Source organism: Ursus americanus, chromosome 4 (assembly GCF_024610735.1).
Source record: "Ursus americanus isolate L20-20 chromosome 4, mUrsAme1.1.p, whole genome shotgun sequence".
Lineage (NCBI taxonomy): Eukaryota > Metazoa > Chordata > Mammalia > Carnivora > Ursidae > Ursus > Ursus americanus.
Window position 1 is genome coordinate 80,897,553 of NC_142130.1, and position 16,263 is coordinate 80,913,815.

Consider the following 16,263-nt stretch of genomic DNA (forward strand, 5'->3'; position numbering starts at 1 on the left):
ATGAGCTATGAATGTTTTTCATTGAAGGGTTGTTTAAAACAAAAACAAAACAAAACAAAAACAAAGTAGAAGAGTTTTTATGTGATCTTCAAAGTCTAAATTATTTGCTGGTGGCCCTTTACAGAAAACAAAACAGAACAAAACAAAACAAAGACTTTGCTGATCCACCATGGTCAGCTAGCTGGGGCTTCACATGGCAGCGTCCATGTTCTCAACAAGAGAGGGAGAGGGCAAGCCCCAGGCAACAATTTCCAATGTTTTGCTTGAGTTAAGGTTGCAAATGCCTCATAGGTGAAAGCACTTACTAGGCCATCCAATAGAGACCCAGAGAAATATGGTTAATTCAGTCATTATTACAACATTCTATCACTAGTGGGCATGGTCACCTGACTTTTCAAATTTCTTGTAATAATGCATTTCCTCATAAGTAGTAAAGAGAGCTTTCTATTGTTCCTTACTCTCTTCACTACTTGATATTTAGAGACTGAACAATTTTTACTTAACAAATATGTATAAAATTGTATCTCATTGAGATTTTCTTTTGCATTTCCCTGAATATGAGGTAGAGTATCTTACCATATGTTTATTCAGAATTTATATTATCTATTTTGTGAATCTTTGTTCGTATCTTTTAAAAAGCTTTATGTTGGTCTTTTGAAAATGTTAGCCTTTTTCTAATTGATTTGTAAGAAATTATATATATATAATTAATAAATATATAAATAATTAATATATATTTATTTATTAATTATGGGCCATATATGTCCCAAATAATTTATTTCTATGTTTTGTCTTTTGTGTTTAACAGTATATTTTATATAGATAAGTTTACAATTATTATGAAGGAAAATATATTTTTTAAGATCTTATTTCCCTTCCCAAGTTTATAAAAATAGATTCTTATAGTTACTTCTAATATTTTTAAAGTTTTTCTTTTCATGTTTAGATCTTAATTATAATAAGCATACATTTTTGTAAAGCCTTTTTATAAGACTCCCATTTTTTCCAAGGGAGGAAAAATTGACCAAATATTAATTGAAAATTCTGTTAATTTTACACTGATACAAACAGCAATTTTGTCAAATATGTCCTTTTTTGGTAAAACTGCATCTGCTTTAACTCTATTCTTTCTAACAGACTATGTTTGTTCTCCATTTCAATATATCCTATCATGTCGATTACAATAGGTTAAGAATATTTTTTTGTAAGACAAATCTTTGTATCTGTTTTGTTTTTATTTTTTCCCTAGAATTTGCCTGTCCATTTTGTTGATCTATGGTGATGTTTGGCACAAACACACACAAACAATTTTTTCAAATTTTAGGAAACTTTCACTGGGATTGTTATTAGAATTATAATGATTTATGGTTTAACTTAGACATGTACCTATTTAAGATATTGAATGTTTCTATGTGTGAGTATGATGCATGTTTATATAGAAACTCTTTAATGTCTTTTAACAAAGTTTTATAATTTTCAACATTTCAATGTCATACTTTGTAACTACAGGGATTTTATGGACTAGAATCTTGCTCAGTTTTAATAAATTATTCATGTGTATTTTAGAAGAATATGTACATAATATAATTTATGGATACAAAATTTCACATATATTTATTTGATCAAATGTTAAAATTGTACCATTTACATCATCACTATTTTTTCTTATTTTCTCTCTACTTCATTTAGGAATTGCTGAAAGAATATTTTTAAAAATACCAAAGTAAAAGCATGATTGTGAATATATTAATTTCTTCTTGAGTTGCATCACCTTCTTTCATGTTTCTTTACACACTTTGAAGATGCAATGCAAGGTGCATTGAAGTTTATTGATAATTATATATCATGAATTGAACTACATACCATTAAGAAAAAAAACTCCTTTTACTTAATGATAGCTGTTTTACCTTAGAATCTAATTTGTTCTTAATATAGCTATTTTAGATTGCATTGTGTTCATATTCATTTGGTATATATTTTTCTATCTTTTAATTTATCTTACATTCTCGGAATATCTCATATATGTCATGTGATGGGTTTTTTAAAATACAATATTAAATGCTCTGTCTTTACTGGTAAATTTAATACAGTTACATTTATTGTGTTTACTGGCAAGTTAGGATTCTTTTCCGCCATCTTGTGTAGTACTTATTTGTTCTTCTTCTCCTTTCATATATTTGTATTTTCAGAATCTATTTTTGAGATAATTTTACAAAATGAAAAAAAATTTCTTCAATATTCTCTTTTGTTTAAGTGTTGAAGAAAAGCTCCTACTGTTTCACTTCAAAATAATCTATAACCTGGTTTATCATTCTGTTCTATTCAAAATATAAAGCCAAAATTTTAAAATATGGTTGTTTTCTACTCAGGACTGGAAAAAAAATTGTAATAGCTTAACCTGGGACTAAACTCAGCTCCTCAGTTTTTCATCTATCAATTTTTTTTTCTTTTTTCATGCTGAAAACTTCTGATATTTTATTATCTACTACCCCATCGCCTGAGAAAAATACCAATATACACCAATCTCCCTCTGATAATGGTAATGTGGGGCTACAAGGCTTGATATGGTTGGGTTATTCAAGTTCTTAGCCCTCTAAACTAAAGTATGTGGTGGGGGAAAGGGGAAAGGAGGGTGGACTGTGATGAATGGCAACTGTGGGAAAAGGAGTAGAAGATGGAGGAGTAGGCGATATTGAAGAAAGAGCCAATCAGTATGATGATGGATTTCACTTGAGGGTGCCTTGGCTCTTGCTCTTTCCCATAAAGACTTCCTAAATCTGCTCTGCCTTTTCTACAATACCTTTTGTGTTCTCTCCTTTCTTTCTTTGGATTGATCAAGTCTTTCATTCTACTTTTTTTTCTATTAGAAAAGTATTATGACATATTTTTTATTTATTCATGGATGTCCATTAAATTTTAACACTCTTAGTTAATTGAATAGTATAAACTTAACTCAATTAACTAAATTCTTCTCCCAAACACTAGTATAATAGCTTATTTGAATATGCAACTATTGGTTGATAACAAGTTATATTCTATCAAAATTTTGATTATAATGATATTATACCTTGTGCTTATTTTATTATTATAGAGGTGTTTGCTTTTGTATTCCTTAAGAGGTATCCCCTCCCTCTTTGAACAATTTTAACAAGATCTCTTTTTTGGTGCTTTGCTGTTTTATAATGATGTTCCTAAGTATGAACATTGTATCATTTTCTATGGTCTATTTGTGGATTTACAGGTATATCCCAATCTCATAATTCATGTACTATGTCAGTTTCAGAAAAATCATCAGCCCAAATGCTTTGCATTCTGCCTAACACCATGTTTGGTCTGTTATTTTCTTCTGGAACTCCAACTAAACACATATTTGTGCCATTCTACCCTTAACTTATCATTGTCTCTTAATTTATCATTTCCAACTTCTTGTCTTTTTTTTTTGTGCTGAATCCATGTGGCATTCTGTGCAGTGCACATATATGTCTTCAAGTTGATTAGTTCTCTTTTTGGTTGTATAAATTATCTACATTGTATGCAAATTAACTTGTTATCTATCTTTTATGTAAAATTGATATACATTTTAATTGCACTATTAGTAAATTCTAGAAGTTCTATTTTCTTTTTAAGTATGAGTTTTTGGACAATGTTACATTGTCTTCTCAACTATTTGGTTAACCTTTTGCTCTTTTGAACAAACTATTTTGCCTAATTTATCTTAAAATTCAAATAGCTGAAAAATATTGGGATCTGATGTTTATTGTCTCTGTTGACTCTTCCACTTTGAGCTTTCCTTCTTATGTTTGAAATTCTGACTGTGCAATGAAGTAAACTGTTTTAATGTATGTGAAATCTGAGAGGCCCATGTTGAAGATGCTTCTTCATAGAGGATTTTTGTTTTTTTCTGCTATATACCCTAGGTTCCCCACTCACTCTCAGTCAGTAAAACTAAACTCATTATCAGCTTACAGATACCCAACATGCTGGGAGTTCAAAGTCTAAACACTTAACAAGATCGAGTTCAAAGTCTAAATACTTAAAAACTCTCGAGTTTCAATAGATGGGAGAAACTGGATTCTCATCCAGAAGCCAGGCATCCTAACTAGGTTTCCTTCTAGTTCCCCTTTCTCTTTGTGTGGATCTTTTCTAGTCCTTACTTTTCCAGAGTGTGTGACCCTTCAAAAATGTAAATGAATGTGAGGCCTCAGATCGACTTTTCTACTTTATTCTGGCTTAAAAAGACAGGCTCTTTTAAAATCAAGCCTGTTTATTTAGAAAAATTGGAAAAGATCTGTAAGTCAACTAATGCCTTATACATACATTATATCTCATGAGTTTATATGTGCATATATATGCATTTCTTTTGTCTTATATTTCATACATATGAATATTTATTTTACATTTCATAATTCTGTGTATGTGTATGTTCAGAACAGAAAATGCCTCACATTGCTACAAACAACTTTCATTTACTCTTCAAAGAAATTTTTATTAAAGTTATGTACTATTGAAGAGGGACAGCTGGGTTCTTGTCTCACGGAGTCAAAGAATGAATCTCGCAAACAAAGGAGAGTGAGTAAAGAGATAGAAGTTTATTAAGTGAAGATACCGAAAAAGATCTCAAGAGTGAGAAAGGTCCGGGATAGGGCTGCCAAGGACAGCCTTTAGGGTTGGTCTTTTATAGAAAGCTAACCAGGGAACTTAAATCCTTTTAACTTGTATTTATATCACCATTGAGCAAGGACTAGTGGTAACACCTTCAATAGCTTACTTCTTTTGTAAGGTCTGGTTATTCTTTGTTGATCACAGGTGATTATCATAAAAAAAGACACCCACCCCACACAACCCACCCCACACACCTAAGGCAGGGTGGTTCTTCACCCCACATGCCTAGAGTAGGGTATTCCAATTTGTCCCCTTATCTCTGGTTTCCCCATACCTCCACGTTTTTGGTATTTCTGTGAGCTTGATCACATAGCCCCTTATCTATCACTCCCTACCTAGCCCCACCTATCCCTTACTCACCACATTAAAATTAACAAAGGCAGAACTTGGGGCACCTGGGTGGCACAGTTGGTTGAACCTTGGACTGTTGGCTTTGGCTCAGGTCTGATCTCAGCATCCTGAGATAGAGTCCCACATTGGGCTCCTTGCTCAGCGGGGAGCCTGCTTCTCCTTCTCCTGTCTCTCTCTCTCTGGCAAATAAATAAAATCTTCTTAAAAATAATAAAATAAAAAATAAAATGTGTTCTAGTGCTATTTCAATATAAACTGATTTAGCCCATGCTCCAAACCTTTGCCCCAATGGCCAAAATGTATTTTTAACATTTTTCTCCTTGGATATATTGATTCCCAGGTACTTGCTTAGTGATACGACTTTATAATAATTTGGTCCCCAAACCAGACAAATTTCAAAATTCTCTGAGATTAATTAACCTCTTATTCCCCAACTGATGCACCATCAGCATATGAACATGGCTTAAAGCAATTTATATGCATGCTAAGTATTGCAGAGATTGAGGCAATTATCCCAGTTAGTTATCTACATTGATTAATTTCACCTTCAAGTTGCTCTCTTCTTCAAATCATTTGATGAACATACGCAGGTAAAGGATCCAGTTAAAATTGCAATTCCTTCCATTCACCACGTATTACTTTTCTTCCTTCAGAGAAAGAGAACTCATCTGAAAGATTATGATTGGAACTGAGTAAAAGCCTGTCATTCAAGTAGGATAGTGATTCTCAGCTTTAGCGTGCCTTAGAATCATCTGGAGCACTTGTTCTTATTAAAAGAGAGATAGCTGGACCTCATTCCCAAGATTCCTGATTCAGTAGGACTAGGGTGGGATCTGAGAATTTGTGTTCCTAACAGGTTCCCAGGTGATGATGGTGATGATACTGCTCTAGGGACCACACTTTAAGAACCATTGACCTAAGCTGCTTTTAGAGAATTGGTCACGTAGCAACATTGAAAAGAAACAAGAATATTTACAAATACTCCTATCTTCAGCCTTACCATTTTTTAGAATGTTGAATCAGCTCTATTAAATAGCTTATCCATTAAAAATATTATTATAAAATAAAAGAGTCCAAGAAACTACAAGACAGTTTTCATGAATCAGTTAGGTATATACATAGATCATCAAGTCAACATTTTCAGTTCTCCTTGACAGAAGTAATTGACATCATGGTCTGCTTAAGAGGAAAGCTGACTTTTAGAAACTTCTAGTAATGACAAATTTATGTTTGTGGAAAGAGGCTGAGGACAGAGGAAAGGGCACATACTGTCATAATGAGACATTCATGTGGTATCAAAAAATAGTCTGGAAGTCATTAATTTTGGGACTTCTCAGATTTCTTCCATTTGGGGGTCACCACATAAAGTAGTGGACTGTCCAGTTCAATTGAATTTAAAATTAACAAGTTTTTTTTGTTTGTTTGTTTTTAAAGTAGGTTCCACACCCAGTGTAGAGCCCAATGCAGGGCCTCAACTAATGACCCTCAGATCAAGACCTGAGCTGAGATCAAGAGTCAGATCCTTAACCAAATGAGCCATCTAGGTTCCCCAAGACAACAATTTTTTAAAGATGTTATTTACTATTTATTTTTTTTTAAGAGACAAAAGCAGGGGGAGGGGGAGGGACAAGCAGACTCCAAACTCAGTGTGGAGCCTGACTTGGGGCTTGATCACATGACCCTAAGATCATGACCTATGCCGAAATCAAGAGTCAGACACAACCAACTGAGCCACTCAGGCACCCCCCAGAACAAGTATTTTTAAGAGGTTGTTTGTTTGTTTGTTTTAACCGTGAACATGTCCCAAATATTACATGGTGCATACCTTACTAGAAATAATTTGTTATTCATGAGATCCTCAAATTTAATTGGGTATTTTTATTTGCTAAGTGTGGCAATCATATTCTCATGGGCTTGCTCAAATCAAAGATTGGCAAAGCATATGGATATATACAGTTATGAGTAAAGTGTTTTTCAGGAAAATAGAACTTGTTTGAGTATTAACACCTTCACATTTGTTGGAGAGGCTGAGGAAGAGATGGTCCAAAAGGAGGAAAGTTACTAATCAACCTCTGGAAATATTAATAGGGTTGAAACAGTCAGAACTAGCAAGGAAATCTTGGAAGCCAGGCACGTGCAGCTGCATGAAGGATAAGGACTGTGAAAGAAAACTAGTAATGAAGCTTAGGGAAAGCTCTTGCCTCTCTGCTTCAGAAGGTGAACCTATGAGAACCAAGGATATTATGGCCAATTGATTAATGGAGATACAGGATAAAGATCAAGAGGTCAAGGGCAAAGTTTGAATTAGAGATATAGATTTAAGAATCCTCCACTATACCACAGTGCTCCCATGCCTGGTCTTAACCAGCACTGTTACTAGTTTTTGAATTATAAACCTGTTAGTAAGAAGATGGACTTAATTGAATCCTCATAGCTGTGACAGGGTTGGTCTTTTCAAGACACTGAAGTTTTTCCACCATACTTTGTAGCAAATAGGTTTGATTCAAAGTCATATAGGGAAAACAAAGAGCAAAGAGTCAACCACTTTGTTTAAAAAAAGAGGGAGGGGGCATCTGGGTGGCTCAGTTGGTTAAGCAGCAGACTTGGTTTCCACTCAGGTCTGCTTTACACTCAAGTCATTTTCTCAGGGTCATGAGATGTAGCCCGGCATCAGGCTCCGAGCGCAGCAGGGAGTCTGCTTTAGGGTTTGCTCTCTCCATCTGCCCCTCCTCTACTTGCTTGCTCTCTCTAAAATAAATAAGTAAATCTTTTTAAAAAAAAGGGGGAGGATGGAGGGAGGACATTTAATTTTGGGGTGTTTGTGTACCTTTTTAATCCATACTTTCTTATGAAAACAAGATTGAAGGAGTTGAGGTGAAGACATTCAACTTTTTCATTGCCAGGTATTTATTGTTGATGAAAGCAACCCTAAGCCCTCCATTTTTGGCATAAGGTCAGATTTTATAAAATCATAGAATTGTATTTTGGTTGGGGCTCCTGGGTGTTGCAGTCAGTTAAGCATCGGACTCTTGTTTTAAGCTCAGGCTATGATCTCAGGGTTGTGAGATCAAGACCCATGTCAGGCTCCATGCTCAGCACAGAGTCTGCTTCAGGATTCATTCTTTCCTTCTGCCCCTCATGCTGTCTCCCCCTCTTTCTCTCTCAAATCAATCAATCAATCAATCTTAAAAATAAAAAAGAATTTTGCTTTAGTTAAATTAATTAATATGTAGGTAAATATAGATATAGACATCTACCCACAGGGCATCTTTAGGCCACATACAGATATAGAGATAGAATTAAGTCAATAGAAGTTACAGAGCCTCTGTACAACCAGAGACAAGGTTAGCACATTCGTAGAAAAGTGACTGGAATTTTCAAACTTATAAAACCACAATTTTTACCCACAGATGTGCAGGTAGTCAATATAAGTTTCCCTTCTCTCTGGAAGATAAGAGGCTGAAGGATAATCCAGGGTTAAACAATAAACCCCTCCCACCTGACCCCAGCCTCCTGAGACAGCAGAGCAGTCAGGGTTCTGAAGAATGGCAAGGCCTGAGATGTGAAAATCTTGGGAAGTTTGGTTGTGACACTTTGGTGAGGCCAATGATGCCAAACACTGCCTTCCAGGGGATGGTCAAAAATTAAGAATTTGTTACTCATAACAGAACTTCAGTTAGCTGATTAAATTATCCATTCCTGAGAAATGAAGCCATGAACATAGGATAATCTCTGGTTTACCTTACCAATAACATTTGGACTAGGTAATGATCAGCAGAGAGAAGAAAATTTAAAAACTTAGCAAAATTGTTAAGTCAATATAATTTTATTAATTGTTTTAAATATAATCTCTTTGAAACTAAAATTAATGAACTTCTTCCCAGAAAATTAATAACATGTTGAATTTATATTTAAATTTGGAACACTTTGTGTTGCTAGCATTTTCCTCTTGGAGAACATTTATGCTGGTATTCATTGCAAAACCTCTAATGGGTTAATTGGATAAGGCAGCAGTATAAGACAGAACAGAGTGAATTTTCCAAGTAGCTTTGGACTTCATTAGATATAATGATTATTTTTATATTCTAGCAGCTAAAGATAAAATTCTCTTTGTTTATAATATGAAAATATATGAAGACACAGTATCAGGTTTTGAAGGAGTTGCTTCAGGAAAGTAGAACTGCCCTGTTGAAGTTCACCTCTACTTGGAAAGGGCTTCCAGCCCTCAGATGCAGTAGACAATACAGCAAAGACATACAGACTAAGAACAGAACTGGAAGGGACTTTAGGAAGGAACACTATGTCCCACTCCTTAAGCTGCACCAGTTTTCATTCCCACCAATGGTATAGCAGGGTTGAGTTGTTCATTTTAGACATTCTGACTGGTGAGGTGGTATCTCATTGTGGTTTTGATTTGTATTTCCTTGAGGCCGAGTGGTGTTGAGCATTTTTCCATGCGTCTATTGGCCATTTGTATGTCTTCTTTGGGGAAACGTCTATTCATATCTTCTGCCCATTTCTTGACTGGATTTTTGGTTTTAGGGTGTTGAGTTTGGTGAGTTCTTTATAGATTTTAGATACTAGCCCTTTATCTGATAAGACATTTGCAAATATCTTCACCTATTCCATAGGTTGCCTTTTAGTTTCATTGACTGTTTCCTTTGCTGTGCAAAAGGAATTCTTTTCTTGATGAAGTCCCAATAGTTCATTTTTGCTTTTGTTTCTCTTGCCCTCAGAGGCGTGTTTAGCAAGAAGTTGCTGCGGTAGAGGTCAAAGAGGTTGCTGCCTGTGTTCTCCTCTAAGATTTTGATGGGTTCCCATTTCATATTTAGGTCTTTCATCCATTTTGACTTTATTTTTGTGTATCATGTAAGAAAGTGGTCTAGTTTCATTCTTCTGCATGTGGCTGTCCAATTTTCCCAACACCATTTGTTGAAGAGATTGTCTTTTTTCCATTAGATATTCTTTCCTGCTTGTGTACCCTTTTAACGAAGCAAAGAAGATTTCAGCCTCAAGGGATGATACATTGTGGGGAAGTGATTAGGAAATATGTGGAGGAAGTAACAGAAGGTAAAAGTTATAAAGGTAAGACCTGTTAATGCAAACTCATCTTGGTAACTTTCTGTCTTCAAAGATAAGAATTGTTCTTTTCTCCATGGCAGGGAGGTGAAGGGGTACCTTCCTCAAAGGGAAATGTATGCCCTGCTTTTAGGCAGATAAGGGTAGGGCAGAAAACTCTTCCTGCATCTATTGATTCTCAATTGTCTTCATCTCAAAATAGTTCTTATGCCAAAGAGGCATATTTTGGGGTGGCATATTCTGGACCCCTTCAACAAAAAGAATTTGCTGACACCAGCTTTAAAATATGAAAGCCTTTAATTAAGGGAATACAGGATAATATTCTTAAGTCTCTAGAGTCAAAATAACTTTTCTCATCTCAGCACATAACTTAATTTCTTAGTATCCTCTTAAATCATCTTTGACTACTTTCAAGTTTAGCAATGCTCTTTTTAATATTCTTATTATATGATTTCATCTAGCATATGCCACTATGATATTTCTATTGGTATATTTTTAAATAATTAGAATATTCCATTTCCAGTTAGAGATTATCTTAGCCCTTCCTGCAAACCTGATTCTGAGCGGACCAAAGAAAAACAGAACAAAATCCACAATATATATGTTAAGATTATAATGGGAGTGCAAGCATAGGGAAACAAGAAAGAGTGCAAAAAAGAAATGACACAGCAGTGAGGAAAAATAAATAAAAGAAGGGGCATCGCCAACCTGGTCATGACGTTGTAATAAGAGTGCTTGACTGCTCTATCTCAAAAACTAGCTTCAGAGAAGATTACCAACTACTGCAATTCTATGCCATCTTAGAGTGGGGGCAGGAAAGAAGGAAACAAGAAGACCACCTTTCATTGGTCCCAGTTCAACCACAGGCTGCCAACCCTCATGCATGGCATTCACCGTGAAAGTTAGATCTCAAGACAGCAGCAGGGCCTCCGTGGCACAAGCAATACATTGTATGTTTAAGGCAAATGAATAAAAACATGGACAAATCACTTAGACATAATGCTAATATTACTTTCCTAAAGTCAGAATAATTAACTGTAACTCTTACAGTTAAAAATATCTCAGAATACAGAGTAGTGAGGGAAAGCTTCAAAATTGCTCCTTTCTGCTTTTTCTTAGAATGTACTGTCACAGGGGTGCCATGGTGGAGTTCAGTCAGTTAAGCATCGGACTTCAGGTCATGATCTCAGGGTCCTAGGATTGAGCTGCATGTCTGGCTCCCCACTGAGTGGGGAGTCCACTTCTCCTTCTTCATCTATCCCTCCCCCGCTCCTTCCGCCTCCCCCCACTCATTCACCCACACACACTCTCTCTCTCTCTCAAATAAATAAATAACATCTGGGACACCCGGGTGACTCAGTCAGTTAAGCGTCTGCCTTCAGCTCAGTTCATGATCCCAGGGTCCTGGGATCAAGTCCCGCATCTGGCTCCTTGCTCAGCAGAGAGCCTGCTTCTCCCTCTGCCTGCTGCTCCCCCTGCTTGTGCTTGCTTTCTCTCTCTCTCTCCATGTCAAATAAATAAAATCTTTAAATATAGATAGATAGATAGATAGATAGATAGATAGATAGATAGATATACTGTCCATATTACCTTGAAGCCAAGATTTGCATGTAGATCGAAATATGTTTCTCGTAAGTAATATGAGAGCCCAGAGTCAGACAGAAAGAAGCCAAGTCAAATTGTCTCTCATCTTCAAATGAGTTTTCAGATACCTGTGTGGGTTAAATTGCATTGCTATTTCATTTTAATCATTTTGGGAGGACTAATTTTTTAATTAAAATTTTTATATTTTAATTCTAGTTTAGGATTTTTTAAAAATTAAACCATTAGATATTGTAGAACTCTAATCTATATATAAGTAAACAAATGTTATATGAGAGATTTGCACTCTTTGCAAAGGAACTTTTATCCCATAAATTTTAATAGGGACATAGATTTTATCAAACACCAAAACCCAAGAATGCTGCCTTTTAGTCCATTTCTATTGAAAGCTGAATTTCATGGAGCACCATGAACACCATTTTTCTGGTAGTAGACAGATAAATGAATAACTAACTACCTACCTATTTAAGTATTAAAATATAAAGTTATTACCATGAAAAACTGACAATTTATGATTAGAAAAAAAAGCTGATTTAAAAGTTGCTGATGTGATATGAAATTACAAAAATTATTTTCATTTCATAAGTTGCTTATCATTGTAGAACTAATAAGCATATTGCATAGAATTCCTACATATCATTTCTGTAATCCTAGATTTAGTTCTTAAAACGACAATGCTAAACTCTGGTTTTATGCTCTTAATTTTTTAAAATTACTATTGATGGCACGGTAAAATTGTCTACTCTCAACTACATACAAGCAGAAAAATATAACATATTTAAATTTTATATTAAAAATTTGAAAATTTTTGGGGCTCAATCGGCAGAGCATGCAACTTTTGATCACAAGTTCATGTGTTCAAGCCCCACGTTGAGCATGGAGCCTACTGAAAAGAAGATTAAAAATGTTTAACTTTAGGGGTGTCTGGGTGGCACAGTGGTTAAGCATCTGCCTTCGGGTCAGGGCGTGATCCTGGCGTTGTGGGATCGAGCCCCACATCAGGCTCCTCTGCTATGAGCCTGCTTCTTCCTCTCCCACTCCCCCTGCTTGTGTTCCCTCTTTCGCTAGCTGTCTCTATCTCTGTCAAATAAATAAATAAAATCTTTAAAAAAAAATTTTAACTTTAAGGATTTAATTTTTTATAACCTAAAACCATCTATAATTGGAAGGTTACTGATAAATTGTTTTGTAGAAATGATTTTTATATGCAACACTGAAAATGCATTCTACTAAATGTTTTGTAGTCTATAACCATTCAGAAACAAATTTGGGATAGCTTACAGATGTTAATAATTCATCTTATGGAGACATAAACAGATCAAATTAAGTAGTATTCTACTGACTTGATGTTTCCATCAAAAATGTTTTATGTTATAGGCAAAAAAAATATGATGATGATATCAAATAAAGACAGATATTATATTGACTTTACTAGGAAAATAAAGGCTAGGAAAATTCCCTTGTATTTTGACTTCATGAGAGATGATATTCTTCATGAGAATATAATATTATGTCAAAAAATCAACTTTTTCTCTTTAAAAATCAACAAAAGATCTTTAAAACTTTGACAGATTTACTTATTACAACTTGATCTTTACGGTTGCTGAAATTATTAACTAACAGATAACACCTCTTTTGTCACCCTTTCTTGACAAAGTTTCCTCTATGACAAGGTCATAGAGGACTCAGTTACATTTCTATCGCCCACATACCTAGACAAAAAATTATTTTTCAAAATGGATGTTTCTCAACATCACATAGTAAATACTCAATAATTATTAGTTTCTATGAATAATTTAGTTATGCATACTCTTGCTCATTGGATGAGGAAACTGTTTATCTTAAATGGTAAATGACCATAGCTTGAGCCTAACAGCTTTAGAATTTCTGAGCCATCTGCAAAACTACTGTTGTGATCTTTAACAAATATATTTGGGTTGTTTCTGTGTCCAGGCACTATGCTAGGCCAGGTGATATGATGATGATGAAGTGCACATAGTTTTAGTTCCTTGGGGCTTCTGCTTATCATTTTTATATACTTTATGAAAGAAACAAACAAGAATTAAGTTAAAGAATGATGTGGGTGTGCCTCCTTTGGGAAGGTGACTAGAAAACGCCATTGAAGATAGAGGTAATATTGAACGGGAGAATTACAAATTGGGAATGGGATACATACAGGAACCAAGGAGGAAAGAACAGTGCAGAAAAGTGGGGTAGACTTAGGTGGTGTGAAGAATTTAACTGTGATACAGTTTAGATGAGGAATCCATAGCACTGGATGACATTGGAGAAGTAGACATGACATTGTATTTTATTTCAAGGAGAAGAAGGGAACATTGGCAGTTTTGTAAGCATGAAAGATACATGATACTATTTATATTTTTAAAGAGTCACTTGAGTTGCTGTTGATATTGAAGAGTTGCAGTAGAATTAGGGAAGCATTTTATAAGGCTGTTATAATAGAATGAGGAGTGGCAGAGGGTTTGACCAGGATGGTAGAGAAGTTTATGAGACGTAACCAATAACAGCAACCAGGATGGTAATAGTAATGATAATTTATAGCAGTTGAGGATATTTGGAAGAATAATTCTAATGTTACATATGAAACCTAAGTTACACAAAGAAACAAGTGATACCATTTGATACCTAAATCATCAAGAAAATAGTGTGAGGATAATGGCCTAACAGTGCCAATGAAATTGAATGACTGTGGCAGTAAGTTTCTTGAGCAAATGTTGTGGTCAGAAAGCAAACTTCCAAAGGTGGCCCAAAATGTGGAGATGACAAATCTAAATGGTGGCCATGTCAGTAGATAACTGAGTTAACCGGGAGGGAAAGAAGATGGATAGACCGTGACCAGAGTGTTAGGTAGTTAATCCCTGTGAAGGTTTAATGCACGATGATTAGTGACAGGTGGTAAGAGGAAGGAGGACAAAATCTTCAGTGAATTAGGTGAAGTTACCATGAAGTTAAAAGTATAGGGTTATTGGATTTTTAAATCGAATCATTCAGCTTTAAAAGCAGTCTGGAAGTTGAGGTCGTAAACAAAATTGCAATTGCCCATTGAAGAACTGTGAAACAAAGCAATCTCCCGATCTCTAATGTGGAGATCATTATATTTGATTTGAGATTATGTAAATGCAAGCATAATTACCTCAACCTTAGCCTGATGAAGCCTTTTGAAAGGCTTAGAAAGAAAACGCTGAGCATAAACAAAGTATTACCATTATAAAAATCTCCAAATCTCTAACTGGAATACAATTTATGTTTCTGGTTTTGTTTTTATGAGCCACTGTAGCACAATACACAATTTCACTTAAATAGATAGAAAACACTAATATGATTTTGGAGTTGGTCACTATACTTTATTGATCTATGTCAAAAATCAGTGTTTTCCTTAACAGAACAATGGAATTATTGCACAAAGGAAAAGATTGCTTCAGCTTGGATTCCCTACCAAGTCAGGTAATTAAAACTTACAAACAAATTGCTAAGTGTTTTTCATGGGACATAAATACTGACATAGAAGATAACACATCTTTGAACAGCTATCATATAACAAGACTTGAGCCAAAAGAGGAGATGTCATCTGGTGTCTCCAATTTGATATATAAGTAACCTGTGATTTCATTTATCACAGAAAAATCCATACATGTAGGACTTTTAGAAAGTTCAAACTATGGGTGATCATAAAGCTAGTGTCACCTGTGACTCAGAGACACTTCCGCTCTAAGAGCCTCCTGATTCAGAACCTTTCCTATTTTTCTTCACTCTGTTTTTCCTTCTCACATTTTCCACAAACCATCATCTGTTTAAAGGACATAAAGCAGAATGAAGACATCTTAGAGTACACACTCCAAAACAAATGAGTGACCAAAATTCATTCTACTTTACATTTTGGTCAGTTCTTTGGGTTCTTTCCTAAATATTGGCGAGTGTTATGTAACATTACATAACAATACACATAATTAAAACTATGGTTTCATTGCTTACTATCCATTCTTGAACTACTAATTTGAAAGACCGTAGTTATTTTTTATATGAGAGGAAAACACTGAGAGAGAATACTTGGAGATCCAGGAAGGTGATTTTGAAAATATAGTGTTATTTCCATAGGTTTATATTCCCACTGGAGAAATCCGGTCATTTCTTAACATTGTGGAATCCTTTACCTTCCAATTTTTTCCTTTTCTTCCATGGGGAGGTTGGTGAGTTTCCATGTAGCAAAAGATGATCTTTCTCATTCTTTATTTTTTGAATTACAGTGATGAAACTTAACTTAAGCATGCACTGTGAAAATGTATAATGAAAATTGGAAGAGTTTAGTTGAAACTTTGATTAAAATAGGGTTGATATCATATAACTATAGCTAGAGTAGAAGCCATTTATCTGTTAACACTGTTGCTTTAATTCATAATTATAAGTATGAGAGAGAGCTGTCTAACACATGTGCGTCTGTCAATCTTAATGCTTTACGATTGCTATAAATAGTAATTAAGGGAAGAATTGCTAGTTTCTTTTGTGTTTAGTAGATAGTTCATAAAAATAAAATGGTATGGAATGACAGAA